This window comes from Moschus berezovskii, chromosome 6, assembly GCF_049115385.1.
Source record: "Moschus berezovskii isolate FMDL1 chromosome 6, NW_MosBer_1.0, whole genome shotgun sequence".
Taxonomy (NCBI): domain Eukaryota; kingdom Metazoa; phylum Chordata; class Mammalia; order Artiodactyla; family Moschidae; genus Moschus; species Moschus berezovskii.
The window spans coordinates 69,197,852-69,213,010 of record NC_142465.1 but is presented as its reverse complement, the minus strand read 5'-3'; positions in this window follow the sequence as shown (position 1 = coordinate 69,213,010).

The window sequence follows — 15,159 nt, the reverse complement described above, 5'->3', positions numbered from 1 at the left end:
GTGAGAATACTCTGTACGATGTTATAATGATAGATGTACGTTATTATGTATGTGCTTGCTAAGTTGCTTCAATCGTGTCTGACACTTTGAGACCCTATGGACCATAGCCTACCAGGCTCCTCTGTCCACAGGATTCTCCAGGCAAGAACACTGGAGTGGGTTGCCATGCCATCCTCCAGGGGATCTTCCTGACCCAGGTATCAAACTCACGTCTCTTACATCTGCTGCACTGGCAGGCAGGTTCTTTACCACGAGCGCCATGTGGGAAGCCCATATGTTTATTATACCCTTGTCCAAATCCACAGAATGTACAATACCACGAGTAAACCAGAAAGTAAACTGACTCTGGATGATTATCATCTATCAGTATAGGTTCTTCCTTTGTTTAACAACAACAACAAAAGGATCATTCTGGTAAGCAGTACTGATAATAGCAGAGGCCATGCACATAGCGGGTCAGGAAGCATATGGAAAATCTCTATACATCTCTCTCAATTTTGATATAATCTTAAAACTATTAAATTATAAAATCTTAAAAACATAAAAGTTGATAGCAGTCGCTGAGGGCTTGGTGAAGGAAGGAATGGGGAGTGACTGTAACAGATATGGGGTTTCTTCTTGGGGTGCTAAAAATGTGCTGGAATTAGGTAGTAGTGATGTTTACACAGGTCTCTGTCTGTACTAAAAATCTCTGAATTGTATACATTTAAAGGGCCTGTTTTATATTATATGAATCATATCTCAATAAATAGGAAATGTATACTGGGTATAATGAAGATTTCATTCCATTTGCCCAGGAGGCCACTGGATACAATGAAGAGAATGGGGTCCAGAGGGGAGAGGACCAGCAATGGTACTTGTCTCTCTTGCCTTGGGACCTTGCCCATCACCCTGTCATCAGAGACTGTACAGCAAGGCCAGCTGCTAAACTAGCTCTCAACAACTTCACCCTTTCATAGTCCCTCTGGTCATACATATTGACAGGGGCGTGTGCCCCTCCAACCCCGCTGTAAATAGCTTCTTCTTTGTGTTTCTATTTCTCCTTTTCTTGTCTGCTAACATCAATGATTATGGAATGCCAAAGAATGCTCAAACTACCGCACAATTGCACTGATCTCACACGCTAGTAAAGCCATGCTCAAAATTCTCCAAGCCAGGCTTCAGCATTATATGAACCGTGAACTCCCAGATGTTCAAGCAGGTTTTAGAAAAGGCAGAGGCACCAGAGATCAAATTGCCAACATCCACTGGATCATGGAGAAAGCAAGAAAGTTCCAGAAAAACATCTATTTCTGCTTCATTGACTATGCCAAAGCCTTTGACTGTGTGGATCACAATAAACTGTGGAACATTCTGAAAGAGATGGGAATACCAGACCACCTGACCTGCCTCTTGAGAAACCTGTATGCAGGTCAGGAAGCAACAGTCAGAACTGTACATGGAACAACAGACTGGTTCCAAATAGGAAAAGGAGTACGTCAAGGCTGTATATTGTCACCCTGTTTATTTAACTTCTATGCAGAGTACATCATGAGGAACGCTGGGCTGCAAGAAGCACAAGCTGGAATCAAGATTGCTGGGAGAAATATCAATAACCTCAGATATGCAGATGACACTACCCTTATTATCGGGGTCCAGCCTCGATAAGGCCCAGGGTATCCTCGGGATGAACGGCGTCGGCGTTAGAGAGAGAGACAGGGGCTGATGATTCCTTGGTTTACGCTGGAAACCAATAAAACCCCAGCACGGGGCTTGCTCTGTTTACGTAGGCCGCAGGCGCCCTCTCGAATCACTGGAGGCACCCCACCAGGGCACCCCCTCGAGTGGGTCTTAGAAGCCCAGGCAGATAAGTAAACTCAGAGGGCCCAGCGCTCCAAGGATCTCAACCAGAAAAAGGAGAATAGAGAAAAGGATGGAAAAAGAGAAAGAACGGCACGGGGAGACCAAGCCTTAGTGAGCAAGGCCCAAAACTTTATTTTCCAGTGCTGCTTTTATACCCTAAGTTATGCGCATAAGAAACAGAGAAAGAGAGGTATAGAGTCATGCCAAAATCACACGGGGTCAGCAGTCTTGACCCTTATCAGGATCAGGGCTCATTTTTGTATGTCTCGTGATATACAAAAGTTTTGGGTGGTTTACATCATCTTCCGGCCAGGTGGCCTGCTAACAGTTTATGGCCCTCTCTCCTAACAAAGGTTAGTTAGCTAGAAAAAGGCTTATATTCTTTTAAGTTGATTTTCCTAAAGTCAGGTGCTATACACATGACAAGGTTACATTCCTATAAGGTACAGGTGTAGTGAGCTACAAGAAAGGAATTTATTAACTTAAGATCTGATGTGGTTAAATCAAAGGCTACTACTTATATTCTCTATATGTGATTAATATATTTCCAAGGATACAACAGATACAGGAAACTTTGCAGCAAGCATTGATTCAACAATGAAATCTCTTTTAGTACTATTCAAATGATTTTAACTTCTTCAACAGATTTCTGTATTTTAGAATATCAGACTTTCTGTCCTTGCATGGCTGGGAGGCTATAAACAGTCACACTCATAGTTGTAAGAGCCCGGACAAACTTGTCATGCAAGTTAGAAAGCTATCAGAGGGGCTTGGATTGGAACACTCCTATTAAGCCGAGGAGAACTTTTAAACTACAGCTCTGAATTAATGTTTTCAGAGAAAGGTGGTTGGGGGGAAGCCCCCTTAAGTATTAGAGGACTTGGTAAGAGGCGTAAGATAGTAAAGCAGTCAGATTCCGGTTTTCTTTGGGGTAGATGCTCAGGTAAGTCCAGGGGGCTCCTCGAGTCCTGATTAGCCTTTGCCCGTCAGGCCTCTTCCCCAGTTGACCTTTGCCACGGGTAGAATTTCCCTCGCTGGCTCCCGGCACCTTATGGCAGAAAGTGAAGAAGAACTCAAAAGCCTCTTGATGAAAGCGAAAGACAAGAGTGAAAATGTTGGCTTGAAGCTCAACATTCAGAAAACAAACATCATGGCATCTGGTCCCATCACTTCATGGGAAATAGATGGGGAAACAGTGGAAACAGTGTCAGACTTTATTTTTTGGGGCTCCAAAATCACTGCAGATGCTAATTGCAGCCAGGAAATTAAGACGCTTACTCCTTGGAAGGAAAGTTATGACCAACCTAGATAGCATATTAAAAAGCAGAGACATTACTTTGCCAACAAAGGTCCATCTAGTCAAGGCTATGGTTTTTCCCGTGGTCATGTATGGATGTGAGAGTTGGACTCTGAAGAAAGCTGATCGCTGAAGAATTGATGATTTTGAACTGTGGTGCTGGAGAAGACTCTTGAGAGTCCCTCGGACTACAAGGAGATCCAACCAGTCCATTCTAAAGGAGATCAATCCTGGTGTTCATTGGAAGGGCTGATGCTAAAGCTGAAGCTGCAATACTTTGGCCACCTCATGCGACAAGTTGACTCACTGGAAAAGAGTCTGATGCTGGGAGGGATTGGGGGTGGGAGGAGACGGGGACGACAGAGAATGAGATGGCTGGATGGCATCACCGACTCAATGGACATGAGTTTGAGTGAACTCCAGGAGTTGGTGATGGACAGGGAGGCCTGTCGTGCTGTGATTCATGGGGTCGCAAAGAGTCGGACACGACTGAGCGACTGAAATGAACTGAACTGAACTGAACATCAGTGATTATCTCTTGACTTTTACTCCTCCCTATTCAATGCATACTCTTTCCTTATCTCCTTCATCTAGTTATCTTATGGATAGATAAATAAAAGCCTTTTTGGCAGGCTGGTTATCCTTTCATTCAGCCATTAACCATCTATACATGAATCCATTATCTACCTCAGGAATCCTCATCATTTTGGAAAGAAAGGGCTTACTTCCTGGCAACACCAACAGAAAAACTGCTCCTCCAAGGAAAGAGTCACTTTCATCTCCCAGCTTCTGTGACCAGGAACTAGTGAGTCTCTTCACTTCATAGTCCTAGCTGCTACTATAGTAAAGGGAACAAAGCAACTGTTCATCAAGGCCATGGTCTGTCCAGCTGACCCATAGATATATTATTTTAGCACTTTGGCAATAACCATTTACAGAGTGTGATTAGGTCACTGCTTACACACAATTGAAGGAAGTTGAAACAAATTGTTCAAGAGTTGTCTTGGAATACTATGTGAATTTCAGTTTATTGACAAATATTTATAGCCAAAAATAGAAGTTACCTACCCACAAATTCCTTCTCTACAATTTCACCAGTTGCAGATTTATGGGGGAAAAAAGTAAATAGAAAGTAATTTAGCATACAGATGGCCAACAAACACATGAAAAGACATTCAACATCACTCATTATTAGGAACAGAACTACCATATGACCCAACAATACCACTACCGGGCATATACCCTGCTGCTGCTGCTGCTGCTGCTGAGTCGCTTCAGTCGTGTCCGACTCTGTGCGACCCCATAGACAGCAGCCCACCAGGCTCCCCCGCCCCTAGGATTCTCCAGGCAAGAACACTGGAGTGGGGTGCCATTTCCTTCTCCAATGCATGAAAGTGAAGAGCGAAAGTGAAGTTGCTCAGTCATGTCCGACTCTTAACGACCTCATGGACTGTAGCCTACCAGGCTCCTCCATCCATGGGATTTTCCAGGCAAGAGCACTGGAGTGGGTTGCCATTGCCTTCTCCAGATAAGAAAACCACAACTGAAAGAGACTGAATGTACTCCAGAGTTCATTCTAGCACTTTTTACAACAGCCAGGATATGAGACAATCTAGATGTCCATTGACAGATGAATGGATACAGAAACTGTGGTACATATATCCATTGGAATATTTTCTAAGCTATAGAACAGAAAGTCAGTCCTAATGAGGTAGATAAACCCAGAGCCTATTATACAGAGTGATGTTAAGTCAGAAAGAGAAAGATAAATTTTGCATACTAACACATGCATATGGAATCTAGAAAGATGCTACTGATGAACCTATTTCCTGGGCAGACATGGAGATAGAAACACAGAGAATAGACTTATGGACACAGTATGGGAAGGAGAGAGTGGGACACCTAAAGGATGAAAAAAAGAAGAACTGCTGGTATAAGCAGCAGCATGAATGAATCCCAGACTATTACGCTGAGTGAAGGAAGCATGACACAAATGAGCAAATACTGCATGGTTCCACTTACATGAATCTCACAGGAAAGTTCAGTTTCATCTCAAGCAACAGAATCAATCATCAGTGATTCCCTGAGCCCAGGAATGGGAAGGGGCAAAAAGGGACACTTTGCAGATGATAGAAATGTCTTATATCTTGGTGGCAGTGGTGGCAGACTGTCAAAACTTCAAAGTGTACATTTAAATGTACAAAGTGTACATTTAAAATGTGTATATTTTCTTGTTTATAAATTTTGCCTTAATCAAGTTGATTTAAAAATATTTGAATTCTCCTGAATCCAACTCTTAATCTCCTGTAGCACTCTGTGTTTTCTCTCTGTGTTTGTTATAAGCCCTGGCAGCTACCCTTGTCACCTTCAAATCTGTTCTGTAGGAATTCTGAGGCATCAAGCACTTCACCCGCTGTGGTCAGTGCTTACCTTCACGTGGTAACTATGGTTTGTCTTTTCTGACTGCAGCTTTAGTCAAGAGAATGCCCTGGAGGGTAAGTGCTTTACATCCTTCAAGAAATTCTGAGTCATTCATCCTCCTCCAATTCAGCCATGTGTGCATTTCAGGCAGGATCTCAGAGGACTGTTCTAATGGAGACAAGATATTCTTTCTTCCTGCCCATGAGGGAGAGCAGCTTATGGACTAGAGATGAGTGCTCCCTCTCTCACTTTACTTCCTTGAGGGGATTTTCAGTTCAATAGGGAAGCTGGTGAGGTTCTTTCCACTTCCCACCCTTCCCCAGTTTGCTTGGCCAACTCCATTTGTGGACATGGCACATGCCTCTGTCTCTTGAGTTATGAAGATCACACTGACAGAAGGCCAATTTGATTCCTTGCAGAGTGGTTTTATTCCAACTGAAGGAAATGATCCTTATTTTCCAAAAATCTTTCTCTGGGTCAGAGTGTGGCAGAGTTGACTCTTCGGCCTTTGCCAAGCAGTAATTCCAGTAAATCAACCCCTCTTGCCTTTAGCGGTATGGTTTGCTAAATGAAAGATTTCTGGCAGGGAACCTCTTAAGAAAAATGTCTGGACTTAACAGTCATTAGAGATACTGGGGAGAGTTCAAGTCACTTTCTGAATAAGAAGAGAAATAAAAGCAAAAATTCAGAAGCAAACCATGGAAGTAGCCACATGAACAAACCCATTGAACTGTGATGTTTTTGAGGTGTAGCTGCTATTCTGCCAGGCCCTATTTCCACCTCAGGGCTCCTTTTAGGTGCAGCTGTAAGCAGGAAGCAAGTTAGGCTTTACTTGACAACATTGGACTTCTGAGAATATTTATTAAATGATTATGAACATCTGACAAGTTGCTCTCAGCCAGTGTTAATAATATTCTACATGAAATATTCTGCTCAAGGTTTCTAACAGCATCAGACAAGATAGTTCATGCATATAGTTGCAGGTACTCTGTATTTTCCAGATTAATGAGACTACCTTGAAACTGTTCTAGTTCAACAGTTCTGTCCTTATTCCATCTGAGGTTTTCAAAATCTTTCAGGATCAAAAAGATGACTTGTGAAAGTCTTTTGTAAACTCCTATATTATAACTAGAATTTCATGATTTTTAGAGTATGCATTAAAAACCTACTAGATAGTAAAAGATATGAGCAGGTAGTTCCTGGAAAAAGATACACACATGGCCTTTTATATATATTAATAATGCTCAATTTCACTTATAATAAGAGAAATACAAATTAAAATTAGACTGAGATACCATTTCTTAACTATCAGACAAAAAAGTTAAGACTTTAATGATATCCTTAATGGCCAGACAATGAGAGAAAAAGGACTTTTATATATTGTTGGTGGGAAGGCAAAATGGTACAGCCCATTTGAAGGGAAATTTGCCATTTTCTAGCAAAATTACATATGCATCAACCCTTTAAGCCATCAATCTCACTGCTGAAAATTTACTCTGAAAATATACCTTCACACACAAAAAAGTTATTCACTACACTATTTGTAATAAAGCATTAGGAATTATCCATATGCCCATTCATGTGTGTGGGTGTGTTAGTTGCTCAGTCATGTGTGATTGTTTGTGACCCCATGGACTGTATCTTGCCAGGTTCCTCTGTCCATGGGATTCTCCAGGCAAGACTGCTGGAGTGGGTTGCCATTCCCTTCTCTAATGCCCATCCATAGGGCATTACAAATAAATTACAGTATATCTGTATAATAGAATACTATGCAGCTATTGAAAAGGATGAGAAAGATCTCTATAAACTAATATGGAGTAATCTGCAGAATATATTGTCAAGTGACAGAAAGCAAGGTGCAAAAGAAAGTTCATTTTATGCTCTTTTGTAGAGAAAGAAAATATGTACCCGTATTTTTCAAAAAAGAAAATCAAGAACAACAAATCTGAAGCTATTGAATGTAACTGCCTATAGGGGGTGGGTGTAGGGGTACGAGCACAATTTCTCTGATTAGAACTTTTTTACTAGTCTTAACTTTTAAATGATGTAACTATTTTACATATTCAAACATAAAATTAAGTAAAAAGAAAGATAAAATAAAACCTTGAAAGTGAAAGTGAAGTCGCTCAGTCCTGTCCGACTCTTTGCAACCCCATGGACTGTAGCCCACCAGGTTCCTCCGTCCATGGGATTTTCCAGGCAAGAAGACTGGAGTGGGTTGCCATTTCCTTCTCCAGGAGATCTTCCCAACCTAGGGATTGAACGCCGGTCTCCCACATTATAGGCAGATGCTTTACCATCTGAGCCACCAGGGAATAAAACCTTAACATCAAATAAAGAATTGAATATTAATATATCCTAGATAGATAACACAGTCACACAGAAAAATTATTCAAATATCTTTTAAACATAACACTAAGATTGTACATCCTTAATAGAATATATCTTAAAATCAAGAGAATTGAAAAGATATCTTGAACTTTACTTAATAGGTTCAGAATTGGTAGTGTTCTTATTGGTTGTATTTCTGAAATTACGTTGTGTTTATTATATAATAGTATAAACAAGTAAAAATGCATATATGGAATGGGGAGATTAAGGCTTGGGGCTGTGTTTTATTTGAATTGAGGAAGCATTATTAATTCATCATTGAATTTTTCTTCTAGCTCTGTCTATAAAAAGGGGCCAGAGGTAATGATATTCCAGTAGTAATGAGCATACCTCACACTCAGTTCTTTGTTTCCAAGTAACACTTCCCACTTAAAGAAACTAGGGCTTCTTGCAAACATGGCTGGCTCCAGGTCTGGGGCAAGGAAAGTAAAAGGTAATATGGAAACATCTTGTGGCAGACAGCATGGAAGTGCTCAAAGGTGAATTCAGCTATATCAAAAGGACAGAGAAGCATAGAACTTTAAAACAAAACACCTGAGTCCATACTTGTTGGGCTGCACACCACAGGTCTGCAAGGCCTGTACTTGCCTAGCTTCAGATCAAAGAAACAGCCCAGAGTCATCAAGAGAGACATCAGTGGTTTAATGGGGGATGAGGGAATCTTATATGTCTGAAGCAAGGTCCTAGAGCAACATCCCATTATGTGTGGTAGATGGCAGACAGGACATGGTGGCATTCTTCTCTCCCGGGGGCAGGGAGAGGTTACCAGTTATAGAGGGAATTGAGTTGAGGTTTGTTCTTCAGCTTCCAGGGAAATCAGCACAGGGGCACACTCCTCACCATCAAGCTGTCATAGTGGATATGCTCTGATCTAGAGTTAGAACCATGACCAGCTGGGGCCAGGAGCAAGTGCGTAGGAAGGTCCATTGGGTGATTAGGGTCTAGGTGAGGCAGGGGATGTACAGAGAACAAGGGGATAGCCCTCTTGGGTGGCCTGACCATACAACAGTGATACTCAAGGGGCGGGCAAGACCCTCACTTGCCAGTACCTCTATGTGAAATGTCTACAATTCTGTCCCTGGAGAAGCACAATGCTACCACCAGAAAAAGAGAATCCACACAGAGGAGTGTGTGTTTTGTGATTTAACCTTGGGAGTAATAAAACAAATTCAAAACAAGCACACTGGATTGAAAACATTAGGACCTTAGAACAGATTTTTCACAGGGAGCAGAGACACGAAAGAAAGCAGAGCTAGGTCAACACGTCCCCCTTATGTAATGACAGGGTTAGGGCTCGGGCAAGCGAGAATTCTAGGAGGGGGCTGATGGCCTGGTTTGGCTCATGTGCAGAACCTTGACAGTCAATCCCAAACCGGGCCCTCCAGGACGGACATCCTTATTCCACAAAGCCAAAGGCCTTCTTTAGCTCGGGAATTCACGCAGTTAACAAAATGATTTATTGAGCGTCACTGAACCCACTCTGTCAGGAGAACTATTAATAGATGTGGCATAAACTCACCATCCTCAAGCTACCAAGGATGTACAGTGGGTTCCAATAAGAGTTTACAGCCTTCCTCCTAAGGATGTGGTAAGAGAACTTTCTCAGGGCAGGTTTGTCCAAACCCTCAGCTGTGTGTCCTGCATTGCCCTTGTCACCACAGACACCCTATTAAAGCCTCTTAGCCTTCCTCCAGCACTTACTCAAATTACAGGCTCTTATTGTACCCACTGACTACAGGAGGAAGCATCAGAGTCTCTCCAACTTGCCTTGCCAGATGCTGCTTGTGGATTTGTGACCACAGAGCTTTCTCTCTCTTGAACCCAAGTGCTCCAGTCCTGCTTCTCTCTGCAGAGCTATCCTCCCCCGGCTCCAGTGATAGTATTGTAGGTATTTTGTCATCTAGAGAAGCCCTTGAGAATCCTGTTGGCCAGATCTCTCTGAAAATGGATCACCCATACGAAAGAACAAGGCAGCCACCTCACTTCCTATGAAGCTCCCCTAACGTCCCTCAGGGGCCACAGGTCATGCAGTTACTCTTTAATCACTTCATGCCCAGCATCTTTGTGGGGGCTCCCCAGGTGTTCTGCTTGCTCTGGATGGCTGTTATCCTAATTAGACCCAAAACTGCACAGCCTGAATGTACCGAAGGACAGTTGGAGACAACCTGCAGTTTGCCTGGAGCGCCTTCTCTCAGCCTCAGCTAAGTATACACCAGAAGTGCTGGAGCCAGTTCACCTGGGCTCAGGGAGACCAACAGAGTTTCAGGAATTTTGCAGGTCCATTGTTGAACTACTGCTAGCTTGAAATGGGCCTGGTGGGAATATTTACACCAAGGAGGTTGGCAAACACTACATTTCAGTGTCCTTCCTCTCATTGCCAGCTCACTGCTGTGAGTAATAGTAAGCTGTGCAGTCCAGATAGTAGAGAAGCTCACCGGCTTGAGAATCAGGCCGCTTTGAACCAAAGTCCTAGCATTACACTTACATTACCTAACAAGTTTCCCAAAGTAAAACTGAGATTAACAAAAAATATTCTATGCTATGTAATGCCGATGTCCCATTCCTCTTGTTTCCATTTGAAGAACATTCATTAGAGTCTGTGATCCCCAATGGGGGGAGGAATGACTTGCATAACTGGTGAATTTAGTAGAAGCAGCTCGGCATGTGTGACTGCCATCCTAGCACACGGCACCAAACATCATGGGCAGGATAGCTGCTCGAGTGTCTAAAGGTTCTGCATCAAATTACAGTGGGGGGAGAGGTCCCTACAGCACAAAGCGGTTCTCGGACGCTAGCTGGTGGCCACAGTTCAACTGAACACTGATGCTGTCCACCAGGAGAGAGAATCAGACATTGTAGGTTCAGGGCTCCACCCCATAGGACTGCCCTTCACATCAGATGCCAACAGCCACATCCAGATCAGATCCACACTAGTGCTTCTGACTGACTGGCGATTAATCAGATGTTCCCACAACACTTTCCTAGACTCAATTATTTGCTCACAGAACTCAGAGAAACATTTTACTGACTAGATGACCAGTTGATTATAAAAGGCTATAACTTACGTAAGATATGCACAGGGCAAGGTATTGGGGAAGGGGGTTGTGGTCACAGGCTCTCTCCCAGCACCTCCACCTGTTCACCATCCTGGAAGCTCTCTGAACCCTGTCCTTCTGGGTTTTTATGAAGGTTTCATTCCATAGGCATGATTGATTAAATCATTGAACGCTGATTCCAACCTCCAGCCCCACCTTTCTCCCCTGAAGTCAGGGAAGTGGGGCTGAAAGTTCCAACCCTGGCTTCCATGCACAGGTGCCTCTAAATATCACCTCATTAACATAACAGAAGACTTTTTAGTGCTCTCATCATTTACAAAATTCCAAGGGTTTTAGGCATTCTGTGCCAGAAACTAGAACAAAGACCAAATATATATTTATTATAAATCACAATATCATGCACACAGTACAACCAGCAAGAGGGAGGCATGCCTGCCTCCCTCCTTTCAGGACACTTCCTAAATATTGCACATGACGCGTAAGCATTACACATGACACATGCTTACATCCCACTGGCCAGAACTTAACCATATGGCCATCCTAATGGCATAGGAAACTGGAGTTTATTTTATTCCAACCAGCCACACACACAGCTAAAAACCACAATTTCTTTTAATATGGATGAAATGAATTAACAGATATTGAGGAGAAATTAATCTTCTCCACCACAACATACAAACACTAGACACAGAGCTTTGGTCACAGTAAGCAGTCACTATAGAGGCTCGACCCTGAAAGACGAGGCTTCATTACAAACTTCTCATTCCTTATTTTGAAAAAAGCTAGCACTGAATTTTTAAGTGAAACAGAATCTGGACCTCTGCATTGTTCTTGCTATAAAATGAAGCCTTCTCTTTTATTCCTCTCTTTCCATTCCGCTAAGACATTTTCTAGGTGCCTTTCTTGACTCACCCCTTACCAGCCTCTACTGGATCCCTCACTGCAGGAAGCACTGGCCAGGTGACATCTGTGAGATCTGGGTTTGTAATCCTCTTTACACCTCTGTTTTCCAAGATGTAAATGGAGGCAATAATTGTATCTATCTTATAAACTTGTGGTAAGGATCAAGAAATTTAAAACTTATAAAGCACCTGAAACAGAGCCTGTACCATGTATAGCAAGTACCATATACAATTTTATAACTATACTTAACTTGGGCCCATATCATAGTACAGTCATTTTCTAAAGTGGGATTTTTGTCCTTTATCAAAAGAATGGTATCAGAATGATAGTGTGGCCAGCTGAATCCTTTCTCCCAGGAGGTTTTGAGGGTCATTCTTGTGTAAGTCATCACCAATATGACATAAATGTGCTAAGCATGACTCAGAAAATCTTTGGGATTATCTATGTCCATTTAAAATTCTGCAGCGTCCTATGTCACTATTAAAGACAATTCATTCCTTTGTTCATTCAGTGAGCACTACGCTAGCATTAAAGATACACTGAGGGACAAGACAAGTTCCTTCCTAAAAATCCTCACAGTTTACATGATCTGACCATTCATCTATCTGTTGCTATCTCTCTAACATCTATCTATCATATAACAATGAGAAAGGGTCCATTTCATAGAATCCTTCCTGTTACAGATAACGGAAACCCAACTCGGATGAGTTTAAAGCACAGGGAGAATTTATTGACTCATTCATTCATTTACCCAACAATAAACTGCTGAGCTATCTAGAGGTAAATTTTTCAGACATTTCAAAGCTGGGTCTGCATGTTTAGAACTCTCTCTCCCTCTCTTGCTGTCCTCTGACAGGCTCCTTTCTCACGGGCCAAAGACGGCCCCAGCTTTGTCTGCTGATTTAACAACCTCAGCTGAAATAAGAAGCCTCCTTCTCAACAGCTCTGGCAGAAGTGCTGAGGCTGGTCTTCTGCAGTCCAGGTGAGTCAGGTGCCCATCCCTGAGCCACTCTTCAGCCTCTGAACTGGGACTTTAAGCTCAACCACCCACTCCCAGGTGGAGGTGGAGGTGGGATCAGTCCCACCCAAGCCTTATGGATGAAAAGTGGGAGGAGTGACTTCCTTAGTGAAAAGTGGGGTGCTGTTAGCAAAAGAAGGGAGACTGGACACTGGGAAGGTAAACACAAAAGACACGCACAACCATTGGCCAGCTCTTGATCCTAGAGATGAGGTGGGCGAGGGGCTTTCAAAGACACCCTCATGGAAGAGTTGATGGGTAAAATGGGTTTTGAAGGGCATTTGGAATTCAGCTGACAGATGAGAGAATTTAAAGCAAAGGTGAGAACATGTACAAAGACCTAAGGATGTGATATCTTGTGGCTTATTTGGAGAAATGAGTAGGGTTAGGATATAATTTGAGGAGAAAACAGTCAATGAAGGAAGATGGGTAGGTGTGAAGCCAGTGTGAAGGTCTTTGTGTGCCTCAATGAAGATAATTGGGGCACACACATCTTCACACTTACAGAGATTTTTCCATGTTATTTCATGGACATAAAAGAAATTAATCTAACACAAAAGAAAACTGAAGACAGAAATTATAATTTCTCTTTGTATACCCATTGCCTGGCACATGGGCCAAATAAATGTTTGTGGATCTGAAACTGGAATGTCTTTTAAGCTAAATGAGATCATTTCTCTCCACCATATCTTCATAGCGTAGTGCCTGGTACATTTTAAGTGTTCCATATGTGTTAGCTATTATGTCTTTGTGGTCATTAGATCAATTTTTGATGTTATATACTTGTCTTTCATCATTCCTGAGACTTCAACTAATTCACTGTTAATTAATCCTCAGAAACTTGGCATTAGAGTTGGAGATGTATTTAACTCAAACATTATTTTGCAGAATGGTACCTAAATCAGCAATAACATCAACAAAAATTTAATACTGCTATCTGGTGATTCAGAAAATAAGAAATGTAAATCAACTTTCCTGGTGGCTTAGAAGGCAAAGAATCTGCCTGCAACACACGAGATCCAGGTTCAATCCCTTGGTTGGGAAGATCCTCTGGAGAAGGGAATGGCTACCCACTATTTTTGCCTGGAGAATTCCATGGACAGAAGAACCTGGGGGCTACAGTCCATGGAGTCTCAAAGAGTCAGACATGACTGAGGGACTAACATTTTCAAGATAAAAGGGACCCACAGAAACTGCACAGAGAGTGGATCTTCAAGATTGGTAAAGATTATTTCTTATTTGAGTAAACAAGGTCAGTTACACTTTGATGTGTTTCTCAGTTAATTAATTTCACTTCTTTGCTGGCTTGTCTTCCCATTTTCCCAGAGCCTCTAGGAATCTATAAAATAAGAGATGATCATGCCAACCACTCCTCTTGGGATTATCACTGTAAGCATACAATGATCACAAGGTTATGAAACTAGACTTTAACAGGAATCACTTAAAACTTTGAAAGAGTAATGACGCATAGAAACAGGAATTCCGGACGCCCGGCTCCGGCGGCGCAGGCGCGGGAGACGCCCGGCTCCGGCGCAACCGACCACGTGCAGAATCGTGGCTGAGATGAGCTACCCCGCGCCCAGGGTTAGGGCGGAGGCCGAGAGGAGCTATACCACGTTCAGGAGGCGGTGGCTGCTTCAGCACCGGAGGGCCGAGAGGAGCTGATCTACATTCAAAGCAGGAGGCGCGGCCTTGAGGAGATACCCCTCGTCCAAGGTAAGGTACAGCAGCTGCGCCTTGCTGGAGCAGCTGGGAAGAGATACTCCACGACCAAGTGGAATATAAGAATCCAGTGTTCTGGGGAGGAAGAAACAAGATGGCGGAGGGATAAGATGGCAAGACCACTTTCTCCCCCACAAATTCATCAAAAGAACATTTGAACATGGAGTAAGTCCACAAAACAACTTCTGAATACTGGCAGAGGACATCAGGCTCCCAGAAAAGCAGCCCATTGTCTTCTAAAGGAGAGAGAAGAAATCCAGCTCCACCCACCAGAACACCGACACATGCTTCCCTAACCAGGGAACCCGGACAAGTCACTCGACCAACCCCACACACAGCGAAGAAACTACGTAATAAAGAGAACTCCACAAAACTGCAAGAAGAGGGAAAGGCCACCCCAAGCAAAGCAATATAAGCAAGATGAAGAGGCAGAGAAATACCCAGCAAGTAAAGGAACAAGATAATTGCCCACCAACACAAACAAAAGAAGAAGATATAGGGAATTTACC